The sequence below is a fragment of the Coturnix japonica genome, chromosome 3 (genome assembly GCF_054131305.1).
Source record: "Coturnix japonica strain WE chromosome 3, WE-NBRP24, whole genome shotgun sequence".
NCBI classification, from domain to species: Eukaryota; Metazoa; Chordata; class Aves; order Galliformes; family Phasianidae; genus Coturnix; species Coturnix japonica.
In genome coordinates, this window is record NC_140665.1 from 90,433,996 (window position 1) to 90,461,641 (window position 27,646).

At 37.5% G+C, this 27,646-nt stretch overlaps 1 long non-coding RNA gene across 1 annotated transcript in view; it reads right to left on the reverse strand.

Annotated features, from left to right (window-relative positions):
* LOC146761556 (uncharacterized) overlaps positions 1-25,001 on the reverse strand; it is a 36,461-nt gene extending 11,460 nt beyond the window's left edge. The window contains exons 1-2 of the long non-coding RNA XR_014944240.1: positions 22,152-25,001; positions 21,583-21,653 (exon numbers count right to left, since the gene is read on the reverse strand). This is a non-coding gene — a long non-coding RNA (uncharacterized LOC146761556). The remainder of the gene's footprint in view (positions 1-21,582; positions 21,654-22,151) is intronic.
* Between the last annotated feature and the right edge of the window lie 2,645 nt (positions 25,002-27,646).

Below are 27,646 nucleotides of genomic sequence, written 5' to 3' on the forward strand. Positions count from 1 at the left end.
GATATCTTTCTTTCTCTCATTCTCCTACTAAGTTTTCTTCTATATTGCTCAGAAATCTTCACATTATGTGTCCTCAGGCAAAACTTAATTACAGAGCAATCACGATTCTATATTGTCTGTCATCTTTGTACAAAGAAAATCACAGTTCATTTGCACAAGCAAGGTCATGGGATTTTACTTAAAGACTAGCAGAGTACATGACGTGGGAATTGCAAGCCCAGGCATTTAGTATCTGGGCAGCCTGAACAAACCAATAGTGATCTTATACCACGCTTCTCCTGCCTTTCATAATTCTAGCTGTATTATAACTAAAAATCTTCAACAGAAACTGGACACAAATGTACAGTCCCCACCCCCAGAAAATATCCAAGCTCCTAATAAGTTAAATAGGATTAGAAGTGAGAAGAAAAAGAATGAAAGCAAAAAGGATCTATTCCAATAAGATGAATTCCAAAGCGGGATCATTTTTCAAGCTGAGTAGAGGTCTCCTGATTGCCTTTTTTCTACAGTACTAGATCCAGTGTGGAGCCTGACTTCTGAATGCAATTTGAAAATGCTTTAAACAAATTTCAGTGACATGAGGCTCACTCTAGCTCATTGTATTATCACTTCATTATGTTATTGTATTCCAGCAATATCTGGAGGATTCATTCACATACATAGACATTGTAAAAAGTACAAATTATTTCCTGCCCCACAGGTTCACAGTTAACAGTGAATACCTGATCTGTATTATTTGACATTCAGAAACATAGCTAGCAGACGTGGAACATTTTATTTTGGAAAAAAATAAATTCACCACATGTTCAAGGATGTTTCAAAAAGAATTTGTTAATTTATAGTCAAGTATAACTAAAAGCCCTAAAATATTATGTCCACTTTATAAAGACAAGTTTGTTCAGTCAGAGAAAAAATGTAGTGATATAAGTAACTTCAGATTAAATCTAATAGAAAATTGAATCTGTAAAATAAACAAATAAATAAATAAATAAATAAATAAATTTAAAAAATTCAGTATAAGAAGGACCATTGACCTGTCTCTCTTTTTCTCTAAACCATCTATAATAGAGGTCAGATGTACAAAGTCTGATTGAGAGAGAAGCTTTACTCTTTCTGACTGAAAATAACACATTTTTTCAACTAAAGTACTGAAGCATTATCTTCCACATGATGCACATTCACTGGAATCAGTTTATACAGATTCATCTATTAAAAACACATGTAAACCCAGGTCACACCCAGTACAATGTTGCATACAACCCGCTAACAGACTTAAACATCTGCTTTTGCAACCTGCATTTTGGTCAAGCTGTGTGCATATGCGTCATTAGCAAATCCACAGTTTCAGATTCCTGATCTGTATACTGTTAAATCTTCAGAAGAGTTTTTGATTTGAAAGCTACAGTTACAAAAACTATCATTTCCAGAAGCCCATGGGCGTAAGCTTGTTTCTATATGGTCCTACAGACAAACATTCCTGGTTACGTTCAAGAAAGACTGAATCCAAAAGGGTGTGGTACAAAAGTAGGCACCCCAATTTCTTTAAATAATTGTCTAATGACCATCAAATAAAGAAGAAAGTATAAATCATTCCCTGAGACCTGCTGGAACCAGTGGCTCTTATATTAATAAACATTTTTACCACAAAAACTCAGAAACATGTTTCTTTCTGGGTTTTCTTTCTTTTTTTCTTTTTTTCTTTTTTTCTTTTTTTTTTTTCTTTTTCTTTTTCTTTTTGTTGTTGTTGTTGTTGTTGTTGTTGGGTTTTGTTTTTTGGTTTTTGTTTTTTTGGCAGTCCCTTCTTTTCCATTCTCTTGAAGAGAATGGAAACATTAATTACTACATAATAGTATCTGTTAACAATCTGAGCTCTCAGAAAACATAAGCAACCTCTAAATACTTAAGGAGTGTCTCAAGGCCTTCTTCACTGGTGTGCACTGGTTTTATTTAATTTAACTGAGGCTTGGAACAGCACTTCAGAGTGGAGAACAAACTAATTCTCATAAACCTATACAAGACATTCTATTTCCCCGTTCTTCCTTCTAGGAGAGAGTAAAATCCACACTTATTGCTTTCCCCCTGTAAGTTTAATTGTCATAGCCTTGAAAACAGTGTGTCAGCCAAGCTAAATTCCAGCACTGACATCATGAAAATCTTGAGTTATACCAATGACAGCACCACTATAACCCCACCACAGGTACCTTTTTCCCTTGATGCAGAGTGGCAATTAATTGAATGAGACTGTAAGTTTTGGTGTCATGGAGATTAAGGAATGGCAGGGTATAAAAGGCATCTGAAAGCAAAAAAGTAAGCATAATGGTCTTTAGCCTTGACTCTGAAATGGTTAGCAAGTTATAACAAGTGAGACTCTCCTTGAGATATTGATATGGGTAAACCAAGGGACTATAGTGTCAGTTTTTCCAGGTTATCTAGCAGGTGAAAGAATATTATGAGGCATCCAACCTGTATGACACTACTTAAGTTGTGCTGGGTGTATGAATTCCTGCTATAGTCATTGAAATTTTGTTATTTCCTTTGAAAGTCATTGCATTTTCAGTATTAACTCTAACAGCATTTTATTACAGTTCATGTAATAAATGTAATTTCCCTAAGACTTCACTGCAATCTTCTGTAATAATAATATTTTTGTTATAATGTTAAAAAAGAGTGCGAAGATGCAATGCTGCTATGAAACAAGAAACCATATTCTGCTATACCTCAACGGAACTGATAGTCCATTGCTGACGGGACTGTGGAATTGGAACATGCAAAGTGGAAAATAAGTGCATAGATAGTATTGAAGGAAAATACAATAATGAATAGAGAAAGTCACACTCCTTACAAGTTTGATGAAAAAAACAAACAAAAAACAACAACAAACAAGAAGGATAGAAAAATAATTTGAAATGGATGAAAATAAAATGAATTTCTTTTTTGCGTAAGAAATGTTTTTGGTTGTCTATTTGCATCTTTTTAAAAGTGTACAGGTTGTAAAATAAGCCTAAACTCTTGCCCCTTTCAGTGACTGTGCACTCCTCCAGGAGTTCATCCATAAAGTGTTTGGAAGCCAATATAACACAGTTCAACATATCCCAATGCTTTTACTGACCTTCTTTTCTTTAGTGTCTTTGTGTGGGCAGTACCTTAAAAATTCTCCTGGTACGTTATGCCCTTGCAAAACATCTTTGGGCCTCTGTATACAGTGAAGATGTGATTGTTCAAAACTCTTTCAGCAGTATACATCATCCAAATGTGCCTGGAGCAGAGGATAAAGAGTACTTGTTTGACCACTACTGCTAAAGGGTGAAGATGGATATATTTTTCTTAGGAACACACGTTGTTTCCTTAAGAAAAGCATATTAGTGGAATTTGGAATGACAACTATGCTGATACAGGTCCTAATAAGATAAAACACTAAATGGTTTATTTATCAGGCCCTAAAATTCTTTATTTTTTAACATGAGATGTGACAGCCACTGTATGAGTAATTGTTTATCCAAGGAGACCTTTCTGTTTGTAGAAAGTTAGTTGCAACTCATCTTGTAATAAATGAAAATAATTACAGTCACTGGATTTTAAAATTTGCACTTTAATGTGATTTATAAAGATTAGACATTCATAGAAACAATTTAGAAAAGGCAATTATTAGAGCTAATTAAAACTTCACACATCTGAGCCTATTGAAAAACACTTCAAGATAACTATCTGTGTAACCAAATTGATATTGAACTCAGAGTACAAGGAAGAGAGATGCTACATTTCTGGGAACATGTAATTTGCTAGCTGGTAAAATTGTAGATGTCTTTTACTCATATCTCTATTGCTAGTTTGAAAAAATAAAAACACCCCTCAGATTCTAATATAGCATGAAACAAAACTGACTTGTGCAAATGTAACATATTGGCGCAATTGAAAAGACTTCACATATGCTGAATAGACTATAACATGGCATCAGACAGTCGGGGCATTTGGTTAATGTATTTAATTTAGCAAAGTAATTTCTGTATCACACCAAATTATTGAGATATTTCTTCTGTGTATGAGAATGGTTATTTTCCTTGCTTTTACTATTTATTTCCTCCTTTTCTGTTTTATTTATTTATTTATTTATTTTAAGGAAATTGTCTGTAACTGTAGTAAAATATACTTGAGACTCTACAGCACATTCAATTATAGGAAAGTTTTAATTTCTGATTTCTTAGGCTGGCAAGGTTGACAGGATTGTCTGGGTAATCCTCTGTCTCTCCTGCTTAATTTGTTTCTTGACTTGCTAGAGAGACTAAATTTGTTAGAGTCAGATCAGCAGATGCATTTCCAACTACATGAGTCAGGCCAAAAGAAAATTTCAAAAGCAATAACAACTTGTTTTGTTAGCATTTATCCCATGAAAACATATTTCTCATTTATGCATAAGCACCTGAAAATACTGAGTTCTGTAAGAGCTTCATAGGGATGATAACTATGTCAAGTCAACTATTGAGCTCTCTAGCTACTTTGAATTCAATCGGATCATTACCATGGTTATTGTATATTTTATATATCACTACAGATACGATGAAAATATAGGATATTTTGGGTTGAAGAAAGATGGAAAAGCAGAAAATCTCTAAAGTTGACAAACCAAGGAATACCTGAATCAAACTAATAGAAAACAGTAGGATAGAAACAATTATGATAGGAAACCAATCCATTAGTTTGGGTTTTATACATCTACATCTTCACAGAAACTGTCTGGTTGCTTCTCTTCACCATCAGTGCAGGGCAGAGAGATGCTTGTAAACTTAAGATAAAACCATGACCCCTGTCTTAGCTGACTACCCAGGGGGTTGGAAATAGTTCAGATGTAGCTTTTGTGTGAGAACAGCCAACATTTAAGCAGTTGCACACCATGCAAGCTGCCAAATTATTCCTGTGTTTCCCCTATGTTTCTCAGTAAAGTTTTACACAGGATTTTTAGATTTAGATAAGGAGATAGCACTGCTGATGATCGTAAGTATCATCTTACGGAAGGAAGTAAGTTCTTTGGAGAAGACACAAAAAGTCCAAACAAGGACACGACAGAAGTTGGCATAAAGTGCTAACTGAGACTGGGAATCAACATTTCAAAGCAAATAAAGAGTGGAGAGTAGCTTGAAGGACTTTACAGCAGAAAAGAGACAATAGGTATTAAAGAGGTAAAACTGTGTGGCAGAGGTGAAGCTGAAATTAACTGAAAATGAAGATGTAATGAAAGAATCTGGACAAAATTCTTCACAATATGGAACAGTAAGAAAGAACACATATTTACATACCTTAAAGATGTTCCTGGAGAGCACCTGAAAAATGCCATAGACTCGATGAAAGAAAATGGAGAGAGGCTCAAGTACAGAACAACACTAAATTATATCAGTTACAAGCAGGGTCATGCCATAGTGATGAAGAAAAAAAGTGTAGATAGTTAACGAGAATTTGGTTTTCCTCAGACTGACCTTTACTATTAAAAATTTAGAGGCATTCACAAAATATTGTGAAATAGTTGGGACTTTTCTGTAGGTTAAAAAGAGAAATCAAAAGGAGAGTTCTGTCTGTGAACCATCTGCAAAGAAATGGCAGTGGGTTTTGCGTGCATTAGTCAGAGATACAATACAGGAGTAAGATTTTAGGATTTTAAGAATAGTATATTTGTTTATGTGAAAGACAGCTGATGGGTTTGAGAGAATGGGTTACTGAATATGAGATTAAGCTAAGAGGGCATTTGAGATTTGACAGGAGTGATTTCAACTGGGGGAAAAAAAAAAGAAAAAAAAAAACAGGAGGAAAACTGAAGTGGTCTATGCTGTGGGATAAAAACTGAATTACAAAGCACAGCACACACAGGAGTAAAATGCAAAGTGAGGCAGTAACTGGAAAAGTGAATGGTATTGAGGGTGAATTCTTTACAACAGGAGCATTAACACAAGGTCCACAATAAGGGAGGAGCCATTGCTACTTTTTCTTCTTCAACAAGTCAAGGTTCTGTACTTCTCCCATCTGTTCCCTTGCTACTAAAGGTCTTTAGTAACAATCCCCATTTTGCTACCCATACCAGTTTATGACACTAACAGCATAGGAGCAATGTCTCCCAATATTTCACTTGCAGATTTCCAGGCCCTACTTCTCAGAGATCTAGGCAGAGCAGTAGTGTACTTTTGACCGCAGGTTGCCAGCTAGCACTTACTGACAATTAAATATGTTCTTCTCTGTGGGTTATATGAATATGACCTGTCCCCATCCTCCTTCAGGCCAGCAGTGTCTATCCCGGTCAGCAAGATTCTGGCTCTCTAGCCACAGATGGTCTCTCTGGTACATGGCTACTGACTCTGATTTTTATTGATCAGCATCAGACAATCCTTGCTGTGCACACAAGCTCAACAGCTGCTATTTCTTGAGCAGTTCATAATTCATGCTTGCTAACTTACTTTACCTATAACACACCAGCAGATCTGCTTTTACCTTCATTGAAAGAAGAGAGGGCAAAAATACTGATAGCACTGGAAACCATGAAAGGCAGGTTTACATTATGTGAGCATGAAGACAGAGGGATCAGATGAATTCTGAAATATCCTCTTGTATGTGTTCAAAGAACAAAGGGAAACAGCACTTGAAGTCCAACTTGTGAACGAACCTTAAGCAAACTGGAAAGTTGTACAAAAGCTGAAATTTGAATGAAGAGATAAAGCAAGAATAATCAACACAGAAAGGTTCATGAGGATAAAAGTTAATGTCAAAATAAACTGTAACATATATGAGAAGAAGGTAGAGAATAAAAGGCAGCAACAGGTCACAGGACTTATGGGAGGTGAAACAGGAGTCAAAGGCAGCATATGAAGGAAGCAACTTGAAGGTATAAATCTGCTAATAATATGCGAGCTTTAACACTGTATTTGAGATTTTCTCTTTGTGTCCTACCAGTACACATGGTACTTTGTATAATGGAATTCAGAGCTATTTATATGATCTAAGTTCTCTCTCCAGAATATAAAGTCCTTCCACCAAAACACAAGCATGAATGTAAATCCACCCATTATTAATAAAGATAATTAATAGATTTTATTAAGTTTCTCTGTCTCTGCATTGATTCTTGTATTAACTCTCTGATTTTCTTTGCCCAGAGTTTACCCTCACAACCCTTATTCTATTAAGTAAGCCTGAATCTATCCTAATTCAGGAGTGAAAATTATTACCATTGTCATGGCTTTTCAGCGCCCTTTTTGAAATAAACTGTGGCCCTGGTCCACATCCCAGTGGATCTCCTACATGTCCCAAATACTGTTACAGCTGGCATTGGCACCCTTTTTCCCTGTCTTGCTAGACAGGGTAAGCACCAGAATGCACAATTAATTTTTCTCCCACCCCTTGATGTGATCTTCCTAAGTCAAAGTTGAAGCAGAGTATAGAGATAAGGAAAGAAAGACCAAGTAATTGCTGTTTGTGCTTTATCTTCTTTGTGACCTAAGTCATCAGGACTTTTCATATTTCCTGGTCTCTAAAGTAAATGGAAAACAACGTTATTTATGAGATGTCCTTGAGAAAGTATTTCTGGACCATTTTTATAATTCTGCCGTGACTGATAGCTATCCGAATGCTAACATAATAACAGGTTGGCAGAAACACTTTATTACCTTAATTGTGGATGAGAAGTAATTCTGCAAAAAGAAAGAGGGAACTTGTCATGCCACGCTTCACTGGGAATCTCAGACATATTCGGATGGGAGCCGAGTGCTATGAATGTCAGATGGTGGGTCCCCCAGGCTCCCTGGCAATATGCATGCAACTAAGAAAGAGGCAACAGCTTGCTTCAAGTATCCTTCATAGAGATGACATAGTTAGATAAACCCAACAGGGAGCATAGCACGTGGAGGGAGCAGTCTGGTAAGAGGAAACCATTCCCTGTGGGACTGGCTCCATATTGCCACATGAAATGTTCAAAACACTGCTAGCCAGGAAAGTTGAATTTATTGCTTAATGAGCAGAGGACCCGGAAAAGATCATTGACAACTGCAGTGTAAACACAGCCACTTAATAGGGTGTTACTGAATGCCAAGAGGAAATTAAAAAAATCTGTCCTACTAGCAGCACTTTCTACCGTATAGAATATGATTAGAATAAATACAGAACACAGAAAGCAGCTGTAGAGAACAGATGAGATATTAGATGTGGTGGAAAGAAGAACTGAAATCCAGAGGGCATTTTTTAGACTGTCTTGAGTATAAGTCGTGAAAAAGAAACAAGGAAGACAAGTTAGCATAACAGCAGCAGAGTGACAGAGGTAACACAAAATGACACTGTGACATTATTAAGAAGCTCAGCAACACACTCAACCTCCATCACAATGTCATCAGGACAGATGGCAACAATTGGCAAAGACAAGGCACAGCATGTCTGGAAAGCAATAAGAGCCTATAGAAGAAAAAATAATATGAGCAGCTATGGAAAACACAAGAGAATACTACAGATTTTTCTAGAGGAAAACAATTTACCCTTCACCCTATGCATATTTGTCACAACTGCCTGATGGATGTGACATCATTTCCCACTTTGTCAAAGCTTCATAAGGAACTGGGGCTTTCAAAGAACTCATTATTATCATTCATTATTCCTGCTAGTACCTATGAGACCTATTGTGAAGGACTGCATCTTGCGAGGCACTTCCCTAAAACAGAATTTATAAATGGTCCTTGCCAAATGAGCTTACAATCAAACTGCAACACAAAACAAAACACTTGGGTGCAGATACAAGAGGCTATAATGAAAGAGGCTTGTTTTCTAGGAATGTCAGGAAAGGTCATAGAGAAATAGCAAAAAAAGAATATGAATATGAGAAGCAAGGAAATACCATTATTTGTTCATAAAGTTCGTGCTTGTAAAATTACTGACCAAAAACAAAACCAAAAACAAACAAACAAAAAAAGACGCAAACAAACAAAACCATGACAACCAAGGCACAGAGGAAGGACAAGAATAGAAGAAATTAAAAAATCTCACATAGGAAGTAGAAATACTAGGAAAAAACATGCCACATTATACCTATGGTCACTATGAGGGCTGTTCCAAAAGTAATATCTCCTGTTTTATGATGTTGGCCCATGACATCATAAGTGGTGATATGGTAGCAGGGGTTGAACTTTCCCCAGCAGTATTCCATTACATTTTGTTGCTGTATGACAGATGGCTGCAGAGGAGTCTAGTGACAGAATGATGTCTGACATGTATGAAGCAAAGGTATGGAAGTGAATTCTTCCATGTGGAAAAAATGGAACCCACTGCCATTCACTGATGCTTGTTGAATTTTTATGGAGACCAACCAGCGAATGTGAGCACAGTGAGACAATGGGTCATGTCAGCAGTAGTGACAGTGACAGTGGCTCACCTCCACTGGTCCAGATTTTGATAAGCATGGCATGCAGCCTCTTGTTCATCGCTGCTGAAAATGCAGAGCTACTGGTGGTAACTATGTTGAAAAATGGTGTTTCATAGCTGAGAATTTGTTCTATCAAACTGTGTGATTGTGCTCTTTGTATTCATTGTAGCTTCCATGGAAATAAATAAGAGGCATTACTTTCAGCACAGCGTTAAGTAGTGATGCAATAGAAAAGAGATGCACTTAAGAAAAGGTAAGTACTAACTAGATAAATTGCTGAGTAGATAAACTGCTGAATAGATAAGCACCATCTCAGCCAGAGATAGTGTAAGCCAAACAGGACACATGAATTTCACCCTTCCTGCACCAGCAGTGTTGGCAACAAAGTCAACTTGGTATTACTGAGCAATACCACCAAGAATTGAGTCTCCACACGTTGAGTTCCTGTTAATCTCCTCTGACTAACAGAGCTTGGAGAAAGTTTTGTAAAAAACTTCAGCTCGTAGGACAGCAAAAGAGTTGAAGGATATCTTTCACTTGCCAGAAGTACAAGGACTTCAGCAAGACACCTTGTGGTTAGGAAGGACTATCCACTTTTTCTTTTTCCAGAGTAGAAATTCAAATTGCTTATCTTTGTACAAAGACACATTTTGAACATGAGTTAAGGGAAATTTACAGAAAGGTAGACAGCAGCAATACATAAAAAAGCAATCTGAGAATCCGTATGTGGCACCAGGCCCTGCTGTTCAATTCCATGTGTGTTGGGTATTTGCTTGACCCTTCCCAGCTGTTGTGTACTTCCTGATCCCCCAGATGATATGAGCTCCTTGCCTGATCAGCTTCCAGATGCTGTACTGTTCCCAATTCCTCCTGATCGTAAGTCTCCACGCCAGCTCTGTACCAGCTGCCATAACTCTCATACTTTCTCACCAAAGAGCTCCCTACCCAACGGTTCCCCCAAATGTCATAACCTTCCTGACCCTCCCCAGCTGTTGTAGTCCTCCTGATCCCACACTGTAAAACCTCTTTGATTTGTCCCTTTCCCAGCTGCTCTGCCCATTACCACTGAAGGCTATGGTCCAGATCCTATCTCCTTGAAGTGTCCTACAAGTGCAAAAACATACAACTGCAACTTACAGATTCCTAGGTGAAACCTTATAAGATACGTCTTTCCAGACAGATTTCAGACAAAATTTGCTGCTGCTGTATCTTTACAGCAGTACAAATCTGAATTAATGTAGATTACATTATAGAGAACATTACATGGACTATTATGCAGAATGATACCTACCACACTATATAATACTATATAATATTATAATATGTGTATTATACAATAAATGCACAATATTAATATCATAGTATGGTATTTCATTAATTAACAAACAAATAAAACAATTGTTATATTCATAGCAAAACATAATCAATGTATTTAGGGTTTTCCTTTATGTACAGCAAGTGAAAGGACACAATGCATGGAAAAGTGATGTTCTTATTTGTTTTACTTAACTCCAGAAAGCAGTCCTAATTTAATTACCCTCTGGTGCAGAGCCTTTCTCTACCCCACACCTGCCCCTCCCTTGATGTATCTCCATGCTCTTCTTGATATCCTTCCTATATCCAAATCTGGAGTCCAAGTCTGTGCACAGTTCTGAGGTGAGGCCGCACAACACAGAGCAGAGTGGGACAGTCCCCTCCCTTGCATGTTGGAAGTGCTGGGTCTGGTGCACCAACAGCATGCAGTTGGTACTTTGGGCTGCCAGGACACACTGTTGGTCCAGGTTCAACTTGCTGTCAGCCAGAACACATAGATGTCTCTCCATTGGGCTTCTCTCCAGTCCCGCACTCCCCAGTCTGTACATATATCTAGGGCTGGCCAATCCCAGGATGAGAATCTGGCACTTGCTTTTGTTAAGCTTTATGAGGTGGTGATTCCCCAGCCCCCTGATTTGTCAAAATCTCTCTGCAAGGCCTTTCTGCCCTTGGAGAGACAGCAGCTCCTCCTAATTTAGTGTTGCCCACAAATTTAATATATACTCAAGAATTTCATCCAGTCTATTCATAAAAACATTGATGAGAACTTGACCTAACCTGTGGTTCTGTGGAACCCTCCTAGTGACAAGCCATCAGCCTGATGTTGCCCCATTTAATAAACCCCCTGAGCCCAGCCCATCAATTGTTCACCCATTTCTATCTATACAACAGACATTTTGTCCAGAAGAATACTGTGAGAGACAGTATTTAAAACTTTTCTTAATTGTTTTTTTTTAAAATTACATCAACCAGCTCTTCTTGGCATACTGGTTGGGTAACATTGTCAAAAAATGAGATTGTTTGTTAAATGGACTTAGCCTCTTCACCCTGTGTTCTCTGTGACCAATGCCTGTGTTGTCCTTCAAGCATTTTTCAGCAACTCACAGAATAATCTCCATAATTTCACCAGGCACTGAAGTGAGACTGACAGGCTTGTAATTCTCAGGGTCTTCTTTCTTGCTGATCTTGAAAACTGGGACAATGTTTGCCAACTAGGGCCTCCCCAAGTAACACTATTTGATAGAACAAATTATCAGCTATAAAACACTACTTTTTGACATAGTCACCACCATTAGTTCTGCGTTTTCAAGAGTTGTGAACAAGAGCCTGCATGCAGTGCTCATCAAAATATGCTGTCCAGAACATCACTTGTCCTATTCATACTGCTGTCACCAATGCTGAAATGCATTATCCACTGTCTTACTGTGCTCGCATCCAATGCTTGGTCTCCATAAACATTAAACAAGTGTCAGTGAATGTCAGTGGTTGCCACTTACGCTGCACAGAGGCATGCAATGATACACCTTTGTTTCACATACACTTCCATGTCAGACACCATTGTATCAGAGTGGCCGTCTGTTGCCATCTGTCACACAGCAAAAAAATTCAACAGGATATTGGTGGGAAAGCTCATTCTCTACTGCCATACGGCCAACATCTGCCTCTGGAGTCATTAGCCAAACATAATAAAATAGGAAGCATTACTTTTGGAGCAGCCTCCGTGTGTTTCTGTGGCATCAAGTGTTCTGTCAATTTTAATCTCAGTTGCCATATTTATGTAACAGCTGAATATTTATTTTCTGGGAAAGTGCAGTGCCTTCAATTTCTTCCTTTTTTTCTTTCCCCAACTTGTATTCAAGTTACAGCAAGTTCCATGGAGACAGAAGAGACCAGAAAGCCAAGCTGATTTGTTAGGCCTCCAGTCTTGGCCTCAGGCACAAGTATGTACAGCCTGGGAGCTTCATTCCCATCCTCAGTGCATATGTAATCTCTGTGATTGTTAATGGAAGTGATGCACATACAGGTATTTTCTCTAATTATTACTCCATTAAAGAATGCTGTAAATACAGAGCAAATGTAACCAAGTGGACTGAAAAATCTCTCTGTCTGGGATATACCTTTAAAATGAGAATTATGACGTGTTCTTAAATTGAAATATGTTTGATCAGCATATAGTAATGAAAATTTATTCCAAAATCCTTAGTAGTAACAGTGAACTGCACCAAGGTAACCACCAGATTTAGGTCATGGCACGGTAGGTGAAGTTGATGTTGACACAGTGAAGTTGTTCAGAAGTGAGCAGAAGTACCATTGTTTACATCTCAAGAGACCTACCAAACTAGATTCAGCTTCCCTGTGTTTGAGCATGCATTGCTTGTAAAAGATACATAGGCTTCGTTCTGTACATTGAGGAGATGCTGCCAATGATAACTAGTTTGCCATCAAATAGAGAAAGCCAATCAAATTAATACAGGCTGTCCGAAGTCACCTCAAAAACCTGTTCCTTTGAAATCAAGGGATACCTTTTAAATCAAAACCCTGATATCTTATAGTGCAAATGCCCATGTTCATTTCTGAAAGCTTTAATAAGATGCCTAAGTTTATGTTTGAAAAATGTCCACATCAGGAACATCAGGAGCATTAATGGCTCAATTCAAAACACCTGTAACTGTTTGTTTTGCTTCCCCTGCAAATTTTAAGGTAGCCCAGTTCTTTGTTTCCCCATGTAGCCCTGCAAATGGAGGCATGAGAGAGGGAGGAGGGCAGGCTGGCAGCACCAAATACTGACTCTCCAGTCCACATTCTGTGGATGAAGTAATAGTGTAATTGGCTGAAAACTGCGATTTCACAGCATAACATAGTTTGTAGTAGTTTATCCTGGACTAAACTAGCAGTTTCTAATTCATGAGCTTGCCAAACAGCCATATCTATCTGGTCTGTGTTATCGTAAAATGACTGAGAGAGCAACTGACTCAGCTGATGAGTTACTAAAGATGGCACAAACAAGGAATGATTGGGATGACAATTCCTCTAAAGAATGAACTGCAGCCTTGGATCAGCAGTGACCAGCAAACAACTACAGCACATGTATTTACCACTAATGGTTAAAGGGAGAGAGGGGGATGTTTAGGTTGACTGAAATACGTTGTTGTTGTTGTTTTTCTAAAGAATTTAATTCTACTGAAAATAGGATTCAGTCTCTTCATAAATTCTTGTCTAGCAATATACATATATAATACATATACTTTCTAAGATTATTGTCATTTTATTTCCCTGGCAGAATTTAAGTGATATAAGAGCGTACAAGAGACAGTGGTAGAGACAGAAGTGAAGTATTTGTATGCAAATGACCCCAAACTTTGCAGCTCCATGTGAGTTTCATAAACCCCAAATAACGTATTGCAGAATAAATGTCCAGCATATTCTGGCAAGTGGGCTATAGAGTTGAGCTACAAAAACTGTTTCTTAGCTCCTTAATGATTTAGGAAGAACCATTTACCATGGGAGTGGGCATCTCTACATGATTTTGAAGTTATTAATATTGTTGTTGTTTCTGATGCTTATATTATTATCATTCTCTATATTTTGCCCTCGGAGTGAACCCCTCATTACATTTGGCAATTCAGGCTACACTTGGGCTAAAGCCCACCAGTTAGAAAACCCTTCCTCCTTTGTATATTCAGAACAAGTTTCATGAAAAGTATCTCAGAAACATCTGCCTTCATTATAATTATATTTCTATTTCAGCTGCACCAAGCTATTTACAGATGAGCCTGTTCATAAAGAGCTTTATAATTAAGCAAACAGAAATATCTTTTTATAGGATGCAGATCTAGGGGTGATAATCACACACAAAATACACAGCAACAGTTGCAAATAGAGTGTTCAATGCTAGTTATATAGTTAGTGATGTGCTCAATAAAGCCTGACATGTCTTTGTTCCTAAATGTAAGAAAATACGGTCTTTGCTACACAACATTGTAAACTGCCTTTTTCATATACAAAAGGCCATATATTTCAGAGGGTTTTGCCTGAAAGCTATCATGAAAACAAGCAGTTGTTTCTCCAGTGTAACAAGATTAACAAGCTCTTGGGTGAAAACAGGAGCAGGCAGCATATACACAGATTTCAGAAGAGTGACCTAACTCCTCCATGGATGGACAGAGAAAGATAGAGAAGCAGAATGAGTAAGTATTGGCAGAAAGGAAAAAGAAAAAAGACTATCTATTATAAAGCAAAACTACTGTCTAAGGTCTTTTCAAAGCATATGTGCTCCAGAAATCCAGCATCCCTTCTAAAGAACATCTTTGTCACTTCTCTCAAGATTGAAAACTTGCTCTTTTGCAGCACTCTTAGAATTTTTATATCCAATTGTAGCCCAACAAGTGGGTTTGTAAACTGAACTGTTGTGATACACCATATGAAACCCAAGTCTGAGCGACATGCCAAGGAAAACCACACAAAGACTAAATTAAACTATACATGACACCTCATTTTTCAAAAACAAGAATCTGTTTATGGGAATCTCTATGTGTTGTTGTTTTTTGGTTTTTTTTTTCTTCTTCACATTTAAATCAGCCAAAATAGATGTCTGAAAGAAGACAGCAGAGAGCAGGCCCCTATATATAATCTAGAAGAAGCTACAAACAGGAGTAAGGTAAATAGAATATTGCTAAATAACCTTGCTAAAATCATGTGGGATCACTTCAGTCTATTCCAGGTAAAATAAATAGTCCAATTTTTTGGTTTGAAATTTGATATTAATTAATGCAATTTTTATACCCTAACACAGATTACAAATATTCCAGTGAGAAATTCCTAGAAGGATTTAAAGGGAAATACGTAAAAGATTTCAGTATTTGTCAGTATCCTCTCAATAGTCCTTACAAAGGCTATTTGCACTCTCCACTTCAGATTGGTTTTACATATTAAGCATGCAGGTTTTGCTTTCCTGGAGGACCTTTCCCTGCTGACCACACCAAATGCCTCTGGAGGCAAAGCTGCAAGTCAGCAATGTAAATATCCTTCCATTCAACTGCACCACTTCTGAAGAGGCTTAACATTGCTACAACATGTATTTCAGAAAATGTAAAGTAGTTCTTATAATCTTGTTAGACAAATAGTCTTAAATTCAATGCTGGCAGCTACAAAGGTGTTCTAATGCCTGATTTCCTCTGCTATTTAGCTTGAAAGGGTCTCCCAGTAAACATTCAAAAACTGCTTCATTACTTTCCTTAAAACCCAAACCTCATACTACCAATCAGTATTTTAATCTCCTTTTTCTGGGCCTCTTACCTCTAACTTCATTACCACTTACCCTATGTTTAAATCACAAGCTCTTGAAAAAGAGATCAGCTTCCTATTCTGTCCATGCAGTGAGGTAAAACAGAGTCAAGAACTGGCACTTAGGTGCCACAACAACTCAAATAATAAACAAGGTGAGATTTCTTCATCCACAAAACTGCACAAAACGAAGTACCTAAACATAGTATTGTAAAATGAGAATATTGTATTCTCTCTAATGTTTTTGTGCACTAAAAGCAAATATTTTTAGCATCAGATGATTTCTGGTTTATATTAAAGGGAAAAAGAAATAAGTATCAGTGACAATACAAGATGTATGTTGTCTACAGTGTGGAAAGCAAAATCTCAGAGCAAATAATGCTAGCTGTTGCCATTAGTGATCCGTGCTCTTAACAGCATGACACATACCATATCATAGATAAGACAAGGCAAGAATCATGCAATATTCTGATGTCCAATGTGACTGATCTCTGAATCTTGGCTGAGAGTGTGACACTTAGTTAAGATGCAGGAATGTGTAACGTTTGGCAAATCTCAAGGTTCACAAACAAAACAAAAAGCATCACTGCTATCTGTTCCAGGTTCATTCCAGTTGTAGCTTCCTAGCACCATTGTCTCTGCCAGACAGACATCAAATGAACCGATATTTCTAAAATCAGAGCTGTATTTCATTAACTATTTCATCTGCAGCTTGTGAGGCTAAGAACATGGTCTTAAGCTTTGTGTGATATTCCCAGATGAATAAAGTGTAGTAAAAAGAAATGTGAAAGAAGAAAATTAAGTTGAAATTATTGATGGTTCCCATCACCTCTCTCCTTCCTCCAGTATGAAGCTGGAAGCAATGTAAATGTAGAATATCTGATTCTTGAAGTCTTTACTCCCAGAGGTGCTGGTTCTGGGTTAAGCACTGGCTTTCTGGATCACTCCCAGTTTTCTATCAATTCACATTAATGCACTGTTCCAGACCAAATTCAAACTCCATAAAGGAATTTTAAATGTTAGTACTGGGGGAAATAGAGCAGATTTCTATCAGTACCTTTTGCTTGTGGCCGACAGCTAAATTTACATAACTTGTGAACATCAATTACTGGTAACTACAGGATAGCGTTTCCAGATGAAAAAAGTAATACAGATAAGAGCGTGTGTATCAGATAGCCTAAAGATTTCACTATAATCACTAAGATACAAATGAATACCTGTGTACAGACCAAAATGCTGGTAGAGTATGTGCTGTCCCAGGGCCAGCAGGATGGCAGGGGGTTTTAGGTGTTGTCATTTAACTCACGTGTCAAATTATCTGCTCCGTGTTGTCCTTATGTGATGTGGTTGGAGTTTTATTATAGAACTCTATGAGGCACTTCAGTGCGGGTTGGATGAAAGAATAACTTGAAAAGTATAAAGCCTCTTAACTAGGGTTGTGATGTGTTCTGTGTGGGATATGTTTCATCAGCATATTCATAGCATGCTTCCCTGACAGATCTGAGTTTGATTTCCAAGGTGTGAAAGTGTCAAGCTATCATCAAGTCCCATTTTTCCATACATCAACTTTCTCATGTTTATCAGGAGAGGAGGGCAATAAAGCTCCTCAGAACGGCTATCTCCAGCTGCGACTGCAAAAAGGATGAGAGAGGAAACTGCTGATATCAGCCTTCTCAGCCAAGCAAGAGGCTTTTGCTTCCATCTTCATGCAAGAAGAACCTGGCAATGCAGCATTGCTCCTGATTTGTTGTTGTCATTATCAGAAGGAAAAGGGTCCTGAAGTGGCAGGAAAGCCTTATGACAGAAAAAGCAACAGGGAAGGAATTAGCTTGGACAGTGCACACTGTTAACAGGCTACCATCCACATTATTAATGTTCCATGTGTGGTCTTCAAAACTTAACTGTGAGAATAGCAGCAGTATTGCAGAAGTACCTTTTGTCATATCTAACTCATAAAATGTTATGAAGACAATTTTGAAACTATCCTTGCCAGAGAAAAATGAGCTAATTAAAGCTTCAGCAGCAGACTTGGAGAAGGTGAGAAGTAGATAGAGTCAGAATCTGAGAAAGAAAGATAGCCAAGTCAAAATAGCTCTTAAAACCAAATTTGGCTTATGAGCTGTCAAAACTGTATTGCCATTACCATTTTCTTGCCATTGGCTAAGAAAAATGTGAGTTACCAGAATATGTTGCTCCTGACTAATTGTAAGGAAAGTTAATTAAACAAGAAAAGAGGGGGAGGATGGAAAGGGCAGAAAGACTGTCATCCTGAAAGAGAAGATGAGCTAAGAAGGGAAGCCCATCAGGCCTCATTCAGACCACAAGGCCAACAGCTGAGACACAAGATGAGGAGAACTAGATAAATAAGAATAAATCTTATTATACATGTATCCTAAGATTGTACTGATGTTTTATTTACTTTTTGTAAATGTCTTTCCAACTTTTTACTTAAGAGCTTAACCCATAGCCTAGCTAGAATAAACTTGTACTGCTTTCAGCCTCATGCATGTTTGATTTAATAGGCAGGTCCACAGAAAACTGAATAATAAGGAAGATAATAAATGAACACTTCTAGACAATATTCAGCTGAGCTGAAATGGCCATAGAATAGGTGAGCCCGGGAGGAGATAAGAGCAGTGTCTCAGTGCTCCAAAAGCAGCCACTTTTGCCACTGTCTATCATATTTTGTTAGACAGTGGGTGTTCCAAGATCATCGTCAATCCTGTCTCTGGTACCTTCTTGTTATTTCATTGGGATATACTTACCCATAAAGTCAGCAGTGCCAGGGAGCTAAAACCTCTGACTCAGCCTGCCAACTGCTAGGACAATCCTTAGCGTGGTTTCTGCAAAACTCAGCTAGTGGTCCCCAGGCTATGCTTGGAAATTATTTGGGAACTAGCACGGATCAGAGGCAGTTCCCAAAGACAGTTCTGGATGTAGCCACCCTGTTTGGGAGGAAAAGGAATTTAAATACAGTGATAGCTAAATGGTGCCAGCTGGACTTAGGCACTGATTTGTTTCGTAGCTTGTATGAACTCATCTGTCATCCTGTACTCATGCACTTTTTTCCTCCCATATTTCAGTTCTATTTTCTTCTTATGGGGTAATATCTTTCTGTTCTTCCCTTGTACATTAGCTACCACCATAAAGAAGTTTTAATTGCAATCACACAATTCTAGGTGTTAAATTAACACGCAGGAAAAAAAAGAAAAATCACTGAGCAGAAATTCAGCTAACAGCTAGAGGACAGGACATCCAGGACTATATATAAGCCCCTCAGTTATCTGTCATACCTCAAATGAAAATTATTTGTCTGCTACTTCACCTCCTCCATGACTTAAACCAAAGTACATACAGACACAACTGGGGCAGCATCAGCCTCCCTACTAGTTGATAAAATGAAGCAAAGAATGCTCCCATGCTCCCCAGATTGGCTCAGTGAATGAAATGTCACTTCACCTCTGGCATTTGGAGGGAGAAATTTTGCAAGAATCAAACTGCAAGCAGGCAAGACTTCTGCTTGTATGCAACCCATTTCTCTCCCACCTCCTCTCCAGCTCTGTCTTCTGGCAGTGCCATAGCAGGACAAGTCACAACACAACATTTCTTATATCCCATGGACAGATGATATCTAGAGACATGTTTCATTACCCTCCACAGTCAGATACTTGGCCCCCAGTGAACCCCACTCTTTAACAACTCATGAGTCAAGGGTAGCCTGAACCCCACTGATAGAAAGACAGAGCAAGCTGTAAGTTTAGTGGACAAGAAGATGTTGTGGCAAGCTGGACACAATAGCTTCCCTGGACTGTATTAGCCAGTATCCTTTGTGAAAGGATTGATTAATAACAGCTGCATTTGTAATATAGAAAATAAAATCCTATTTTATCTATATATATTTGTTTAAAAAGAGCAGAAGGCTATTCAAAGCCGAGTCAATAGTGGCATTACTGGAACTCATTTGGAACGGACAATGTTTGGCCTATTGTGTTAAATTCCTGAGGGTTTGCCTATTTTTGTATCAGATTACAGCTTTATTAGGTACAACTGTTTTTACATTGCATTTTTGTGATTAATGATGCTAAAAGGATTTTGGCATTTCAAATGTTGTACACAAACCTAATGGGCAAAATCTTCTGTAAACTTTTTCTAAGCTCTTGGCAAACTTTCCTCGGGAGCAAATATTAACTCCAGATAGTGTTTATTAGCTTTTATAAAATAATCACTGTAATAGTGGCATGTAATTGCTGGAGGTAATAGCACATCCAGGCCAAGTATTAATCAAGTTTGAGCTCCTTAATAGAAACAGGTCAGGAATAATTTATTTCTTGCCCAGTCTGTATTTAAAGTAATATAATTTTCTTCTGATTTTGTGTCATATTCCAAGAGTGATTTCATACACAGCATTCTCTGAACAAACTGTGTTCTTAAGTAGATACTGGTCTAAACTGCAAAGTTCAAGACCCATTCTGACAAAGTATGGAGGCATTTGGGCCTTAAGCTGTAATTTGCACATTATGTAGGACAGAACAAGCAAAACATTCCAACCTGAATCCAGTCCCACTGCCTTTTTAACCTGCTTCCCAAAGACTGAGTGTTTCTGTGTGCAGAAGAACTTGGAAAAAACAATGGGAAACAAGTATTCTTCTTCAAAGAGATCAGAGTCAGTATGCCAGGCTCACTGAGATTTTACTTGCTGTTATCTGTTACAGCTGATCCAATGTTTAATATTTTTTTTTAATTTAAAAAAATAAAAGAAAATAAAAATAAAAATAAAAATAAAAATAAAAATAAAAATAAAAATAAAAATAAAAATAAAAATAAAAATAAAAATAAAAATAAAAATAAGAAGAATATAGCCCTGACTTCTTCCTTCTTGTTGGACAGCTTCCTGCCATATAGTCCCCTGATAGTTTTGACAAGAGACTTGCAAGGAATAGCTAATGCATATGTATGTCATAAGTATAAACATATTTAAGACAACATCATAGGAAAAGAAGTTCAAGAACTTCAGACCCCAGTTTAAGTAGCTTATCCTAAGTTCAGTCCAGTGCAAATATCTTTATATTGCCTTCCAGCTGGTGATTTACCACCAACCAGAGCTGATGTTACCTCAGGTACTTCTGAATTCCATTCTATGTGCTGTTGGTCATGGATTTGCTTTGAAGTAAAAGCCATGGTGTAAGATGTTTATCAGGAGATACAACTTCTCAGGCATATCAAGCTGCATCAAGACATCCTAGTACATTTTCAATACAGAAAATTTGTTCTTCTCATTAGTACAACTGATATCTATGCAAAACCAAATGTCCAGGACCTTTTTCTAGTAATGATGACAACAAACTTGGAGTGGTCTGTAACTGTATTCATCTTTCTTGCCCTCAAAAGCAACTGAAAAGCTTTCTGGGTGAAGTCTACAGCCCATGCCAACTCCCTCATCCTGTCTGGAAATTGTCTGGGAGAGAGCCAGTCAGCACAGGCAAATAACATGCCTTTGACCAGCCTAACAATTTGACAGTATGGATAACTGAGTTCTCATACATGGTTTTGTACTCTGAAGCTGTTTAATTTGCTAGGAAACAAAGACAAAGAAACTTTGTACATACCAGGTTCATTAGTTCTGGGAAGCAAACCTGTCCTTTGTCACCGCCATTCCTGGAATCTTTCATTTTTCTCTCTGTAAGGAAAAGGAGATACTTGTTCTAGTAGCTTTAAAACAAAGAGTCTCATCATACACAGCATGAAATGTTCTGCCAGGATAATCAGGAATAAAAATAATATTCACACTGCAGAAATCCATCCATTTTCTACTGCTAGAATTCATATTTCCATGCAAAAGATATCACAGAAGCTAGTCCATTCTCCTTTTATAATCTACCAAACATCAGGCATCAAGCATATTTAATGCATATAAACACCTCTGCACAAAATGTTAGGGAATTCTAATTCAAATAAAACCATAAACTGAAAGGTTTGAAAATCTTTCTCATTTAAAAAGAAAAAAAGAAGAAGAAGAAAAAAAAAAGATTTGCCTTTAGGTTTGTCCTGATCAAATCAAAGTCATTTCTGTGTTATTATTTTTCTAACCCTAACCTTCTAGTGTATACTGTGAAATCACAGTATTGTACAGAGAAACATTGTAAATGGATAATGACTCGCAGTTGTTATGCATTACCTCATGGAAAGCAGTGTTTCCCACTTCTTGGTACTGGAGCTTCACTTTAAAAAGCCATCCATTTCAGCGCCTCTTGGGGCTCCCCAGCTCCACAGGTGTCATAGCCTTTTATTTATCTAAATCACTTCAGCTATCAGCTGTGGAAAAGGTAATAAGAAAACTAAGTGTGTAAGCCTGTCCAGACCTGGACCTCGTCCAGCTCCATCTCGTCCCATGCAGGTGTCTGAACACTGATCTCCAGGGCTCTCAGGGTATACAGAGCAGAAAATCCCACATCGACCCTGTCCAAAGCCCACATAGGCTACAGGTTTGTTCATTTGCTTGGTTTCTATGTATGATGATTACCCTGCAAAATGCACCTCACAGGATAGAATAAAGTAATAATTTTAACAATATTTTACATTGGATGGTCACTTTGGAGGAGTAATCTTGGATACCTAATTCCTATTCAATACTACATTCGAGAGCCAGTTATTGCGGAAAAGAGTAGAATAATTCCTAGGAGTTATTTTTCAGTCTTATTCATGAAAATAAGCATATCTTTTTCTATTAAGCTTAATTCAAAACCCCAATGTAAAAGTCAGTGGAGTTTCCACGGGTTAATTCAAAATACATTGGTTTACATTTACAACTCAGTTCCAGTTCAGTCAGAAGAATTGCAAAGTTACAAAACCAAACTGACTTCTGTGCTGGAAATGAAACCCCAGCTGAGATGAAATGGACCTAGTTTTGGTTGGGAGCTCCAGTGCAAGCAATTTTTTTATAGAGGCCCTATAGCTAGAAAGAGGAAAGACAGCAAAACTCTCAAATGCTGCAAGGGACATTCACTAAACTCCACAATAACTCAATTGTTTCCAATAGTCTGCAGAAAAAAAATAATAATAATTAACAGTCCTGCGAAGAAACAAAAAGAGTTTTCTTACTGCTCTTCAGAAATTGGCTAGCTGCAATCGCAACCTAAGTATTTACCTTCAAGTAAGAGTCTCCTCAAGAGAAATGAAAAACACAAGCAAGAAAAGTGCCATTCCCTCTGCAGCTGATTAGCAGAGTGAGCAGCCATTTGGGGCATCGGGACCACAGCAAAGGGCAGTATATGGCAGAGAAGCTCCATGCTGAGTTCCTGCTTTGCCATATATATCATTAGCCAAAGTAAAGAGCTCATATTCATACCAAATTGTAACCACAGTGAGAACGGGTGCAGCAGATTTTTATTGCTATGCAATCTTGTATTAGGTACATAAAAATACACTGCTCACTGCACAGTTAGACAAAGCCAGAATTCCTACCTTAGAAAATCCTCATAACATTGTGTTTGAGAGCCCAAGACAGATATAGGGAAGAGATACTGAGAAAGATCAAAGAAGAAAATCATAAGATGAAGTATTAAATTGCATGGAGATTGTTTTCCTTAAAAAATTACAGGTTTTATCCATTTCTGGTCACTTATTGTAAGCTTGCAGGAAATAAATAAATAAATAAATAAATGCTTTTAGAATGAAAATAGATGCCTCAGGAGTAAACAGAGCTTTTTCACAGTAACAGGCTGCACAGAAGACACTGAGGCATAACCCAGAAAAACACACAGGTCAAGACTAAGTTTTCCATGCAAAGACATGATCCATGGGGAATAAGGCGGCCTTCTTCCAAACAAAGATCATACCTGAGACCATTTCTTGGAGATTCTGGAAGAGACCTATACCTGATGGCATATATATGTTCCCCATGCATCTTCAGCATAGACAAAAAATGATGAGAACAGAAGTACTTAATTTAATTTCCAGGACCTAAGGTATCAAATCTGGATGTAGTGATGCACAGCAAGCATCTCTTGAGGGAAAAAAAAAAAAAAAGAAAGAAAGAAAAAAAAAAAAAGAAAAAAGAAAAAAAGGGGGAAAAAAGGGGGAAAAAAAACTGCCTACAATCACAATAGGGAAGCCTTTTGAAATATTCTTTATGTTCTTTTTGGTTCTATTTTCATCCACTTTTTACAGAGCTTTCAGCCTATGGCTCAGCTGAAACCAGCCAATCTCTCTTTCTGGTTCATGTATATTAGTTCGGTGCTGTTACATTTGTTTCTCCAAAACAGCAGGGAGCTGGGTTTTTTTAAAGGTTTACACAGAAATTAAGAGGAGTGGGATATAATACCTTCAACTCAAGTTTATTTCTTTTAATTCATTTTATATGCACTTGGGGCCTGAATAACTCAGGAGTAATTACTGAAAAGTAGCCTATTGTATGACTTGCACCCCTTTGTGAACAGCTATTGCCTTAACTCCAGATGCAGTGTTTTGTAACATTCAGACTCCATATTCCCTTTGTTAAGCATACAGACAAGTAGTGCATCCATTTTTCACATGCATGCCAGAGTAGCTAACCATATGTCTGCAGTTACATGTATACATAAAGGCCAGCAATCAACTACTACTACTAGAAGTCCATACAAATCAAGAGACAGACACAACACCTCAGAATTGTCTCCCTGTGTAGTAATGCCCCTAAGCCTATTTCTATAATAGACTGAAGTTACTCATGGCAACACAATGCAGTCCTTAATACTTTGACTAATAAGCTCCAACCTCTGGAAACGCGATCTCAAATAACAATAGCAATGACAAGCAAGACGTTCTAAACATTCATTCAAGCTGCTGTCACTGTCCAAATTACTACCACTTACAGTGCAGCTTGAGAACTTTAATATACACATCCGTAGAAACCATTTACTTCGTATGGAGGAAGCAAGACATCTTACACAGAAAAGATCCATCAGCTGCACAGCATACAGTCGTATCATTATTTCAGGTTTCTGGGGCCTGTGTGAAATACAAATGAATGTGTGTTATTAGAATGAAAAGGAAAAAATGAAGAAAATCTGGAACCAGCTCGCCACATTTCACTGGGTTAGATAACTACATCGTTCCTCTCCTCATTTTTCCTCTCCATTACAAGCATCTGGGAAAAAAATGAATAAGGTGTGTGGGGAGAAGAGCCATGGCTGAAACTTCTTTTTTTTTTTTGCTTCAATAAACTGGAGATTTCAGAATCTTTAAGAGCTGAGGGCTTTTTCCTTCTCAGTCCAAAGAAAAAGAGCTGTTTATTCTTCCTTAGTCCAAAAATGAACAATTTTCTTGCACAGAAATTTTCTTTGAAGTATTCCATGTTATGAAATTGAAATGTAGACAAAAGTATTGAGAAACTATTATTGGAATGTTTTAGGTTGATATTTTCCGTATATTCTTTGATAAAATGTAGTTCTAAATCAGTATTACAATACGTAATGAAAACGGACATGCATCTGGCTGAACATGCGTACACAATGTAATGTAGACTTGGAATACATTCTTTGTGAATACATTCAAACATACTGTAAAAGGCATTAGTATTACTAAACACACCACTTGGAAAATAGCACACCACAGAATTAATATTGTCCCTGTAGCCTTAATTCAGCCCCTTTGGGGAATATACATCATGACGTGATACAGCATGTATCACTTCCTATTGTTGCACAGGACCTTGACTCATTCTGTATGTTCTACTTGCCTTCTTCTGTGATGGTACTAAGTTTTGTGCTGAGTATAGTATAATTTCCTCATGGGCATTATATCCAGCCTGACACCACAGTCAATGAATTATTCCACAAGAGTGCATACATCTGTCTGATACTTCTAGGATATTAGCAGCTTTTTGTTTCGTTTCATGTTTTCATTAGGTGAGAAATAAATAGGAACTTAAAGCTAAAATTTTCTGTTTAGAGATCTGCCAACTGAAAAGCTGAGTTTGAGACACCTAGAACCAATTGTCTCTGAATAATTGATATTTTCAGGATCTCCATATAGTCAAACACAGCCACAGTTAGCATTAGTCATATGTTAGCAGTCAGCATTCCTTTAAGTGCTTTAAATCCTTTAACTGCATCCTCTGTTAAGCACCCTATAAATAAGGAAGGTACAGTTGGTGCCCAAGACTAAAACTGTATGTTTAAATAATGTTTACCTAGTTATAAAAGAACTTTGTAAATAATTGCAATCACAGAGTAAAATCAGAAGCAGAAAAAAGTTCTCCTCCGTCCTTCAGTTCCTTGACTCATTTTCTGTGCACACTTATATGACTACTTCCCTCAGAGACAGTTCTTTACCCAAACACTCTTCCTGCAAGTTCACCCTCAGTCTGATACACTAAATAATGCAGTAATTTTGAAGCGAAGAAAAAATGAAAAAATGACACATATATACTTGTTCAAATAAAACACAGCAGTGACAGTGATTTCAAAACAAAAAATTCTAAGAGTCTGTAATTAAAAATGTTATGTCATACTGGATCAGATATGGACAAAAAAAGTCTCCTGGGAAAGAGGCATATTTCAACATATTTTCTATAATATTCCGGGTAGTTTAGCAGCATGGAGCCAAATTTCTCTTTGCAGCTGTGTAAGAGGCAGGCATTTGGTTTCTAGTAAGCACTGTTACAGATGATCAGAATTAATGTATTCAAAGAGACAGAAATAAAGCTAACTAAATAACCTTAAAAATGGTATTTTCTTCCTTCCATTGATGATGTTAACATTCATACTCTCTCCCCCATTCCACAGATAAAATTACAATTGATAATGCTATCATACGGATCTCAACTGCTTGTCTGTGTTCTTTGGCAAATCCAGTTTTTAACATTTCAGCCAAACAGGTGACCCAACAAAACAGTAAGCTCTAAGCAAACACACAGATTTTGAAAGAGCATTTCAGAACAAGGCAGCATATAGTTTCAGCAAGTCTAAGCTGGGATCAAATTTTTGTGAGGAAAATGTCCTTGCTCTCTGTCTGTCAATTCAATACTGTAGTTCTGCAGTCTTCTACTCTTGGTTCCTTCAGCAGTGCAAGGCAATGCCATCATTGGAACCAGGGCTCATTTTCTCCACCCAGTTTTTCTTCTAGGGAAATGAAATGTAGCTGAACATGCCTGCCATTTATCTATGTGCTGAATTTAGTATTCATTTATGGAGCAAATATATATCTCTTGCTCATGGGTATAGTCCAGATCCTCTTGGAGTCTACACTGCATTTTGCAGTTTGAGAAGAAAGATATTAGTCTCCCACCATGACACTGATATTTCCCTTTCCTGAGCACCAATGTCTTCAGGGTCAGCTTCCTACTGACTACAAAATTCAGGAAAAGACTGGGAAAAGTCACTGGAAAATAATAATAATAATAATAATAATAATAATAATAATAATAATAATAATAATAATAATAATAATAATAATAATAATAATAAAGGCTAAATATGGGTTACTGTACATCTCTTCTTCCAGAATTCTCTATTGAACACCAAAGCCTTGCTGGCAGCAAACAACCTTGTCTGAGACTTCAGGACATCAGAGCAGCATAAAGCAAACACCACTTTTGCTCCTGTAAATTCCTCTAATAAAGTAGCACGTTTTTTGGATTCCTTCTAGAGTCTACACATCTGCTCCAACACAGAAAAAATAACTTGGCACCGT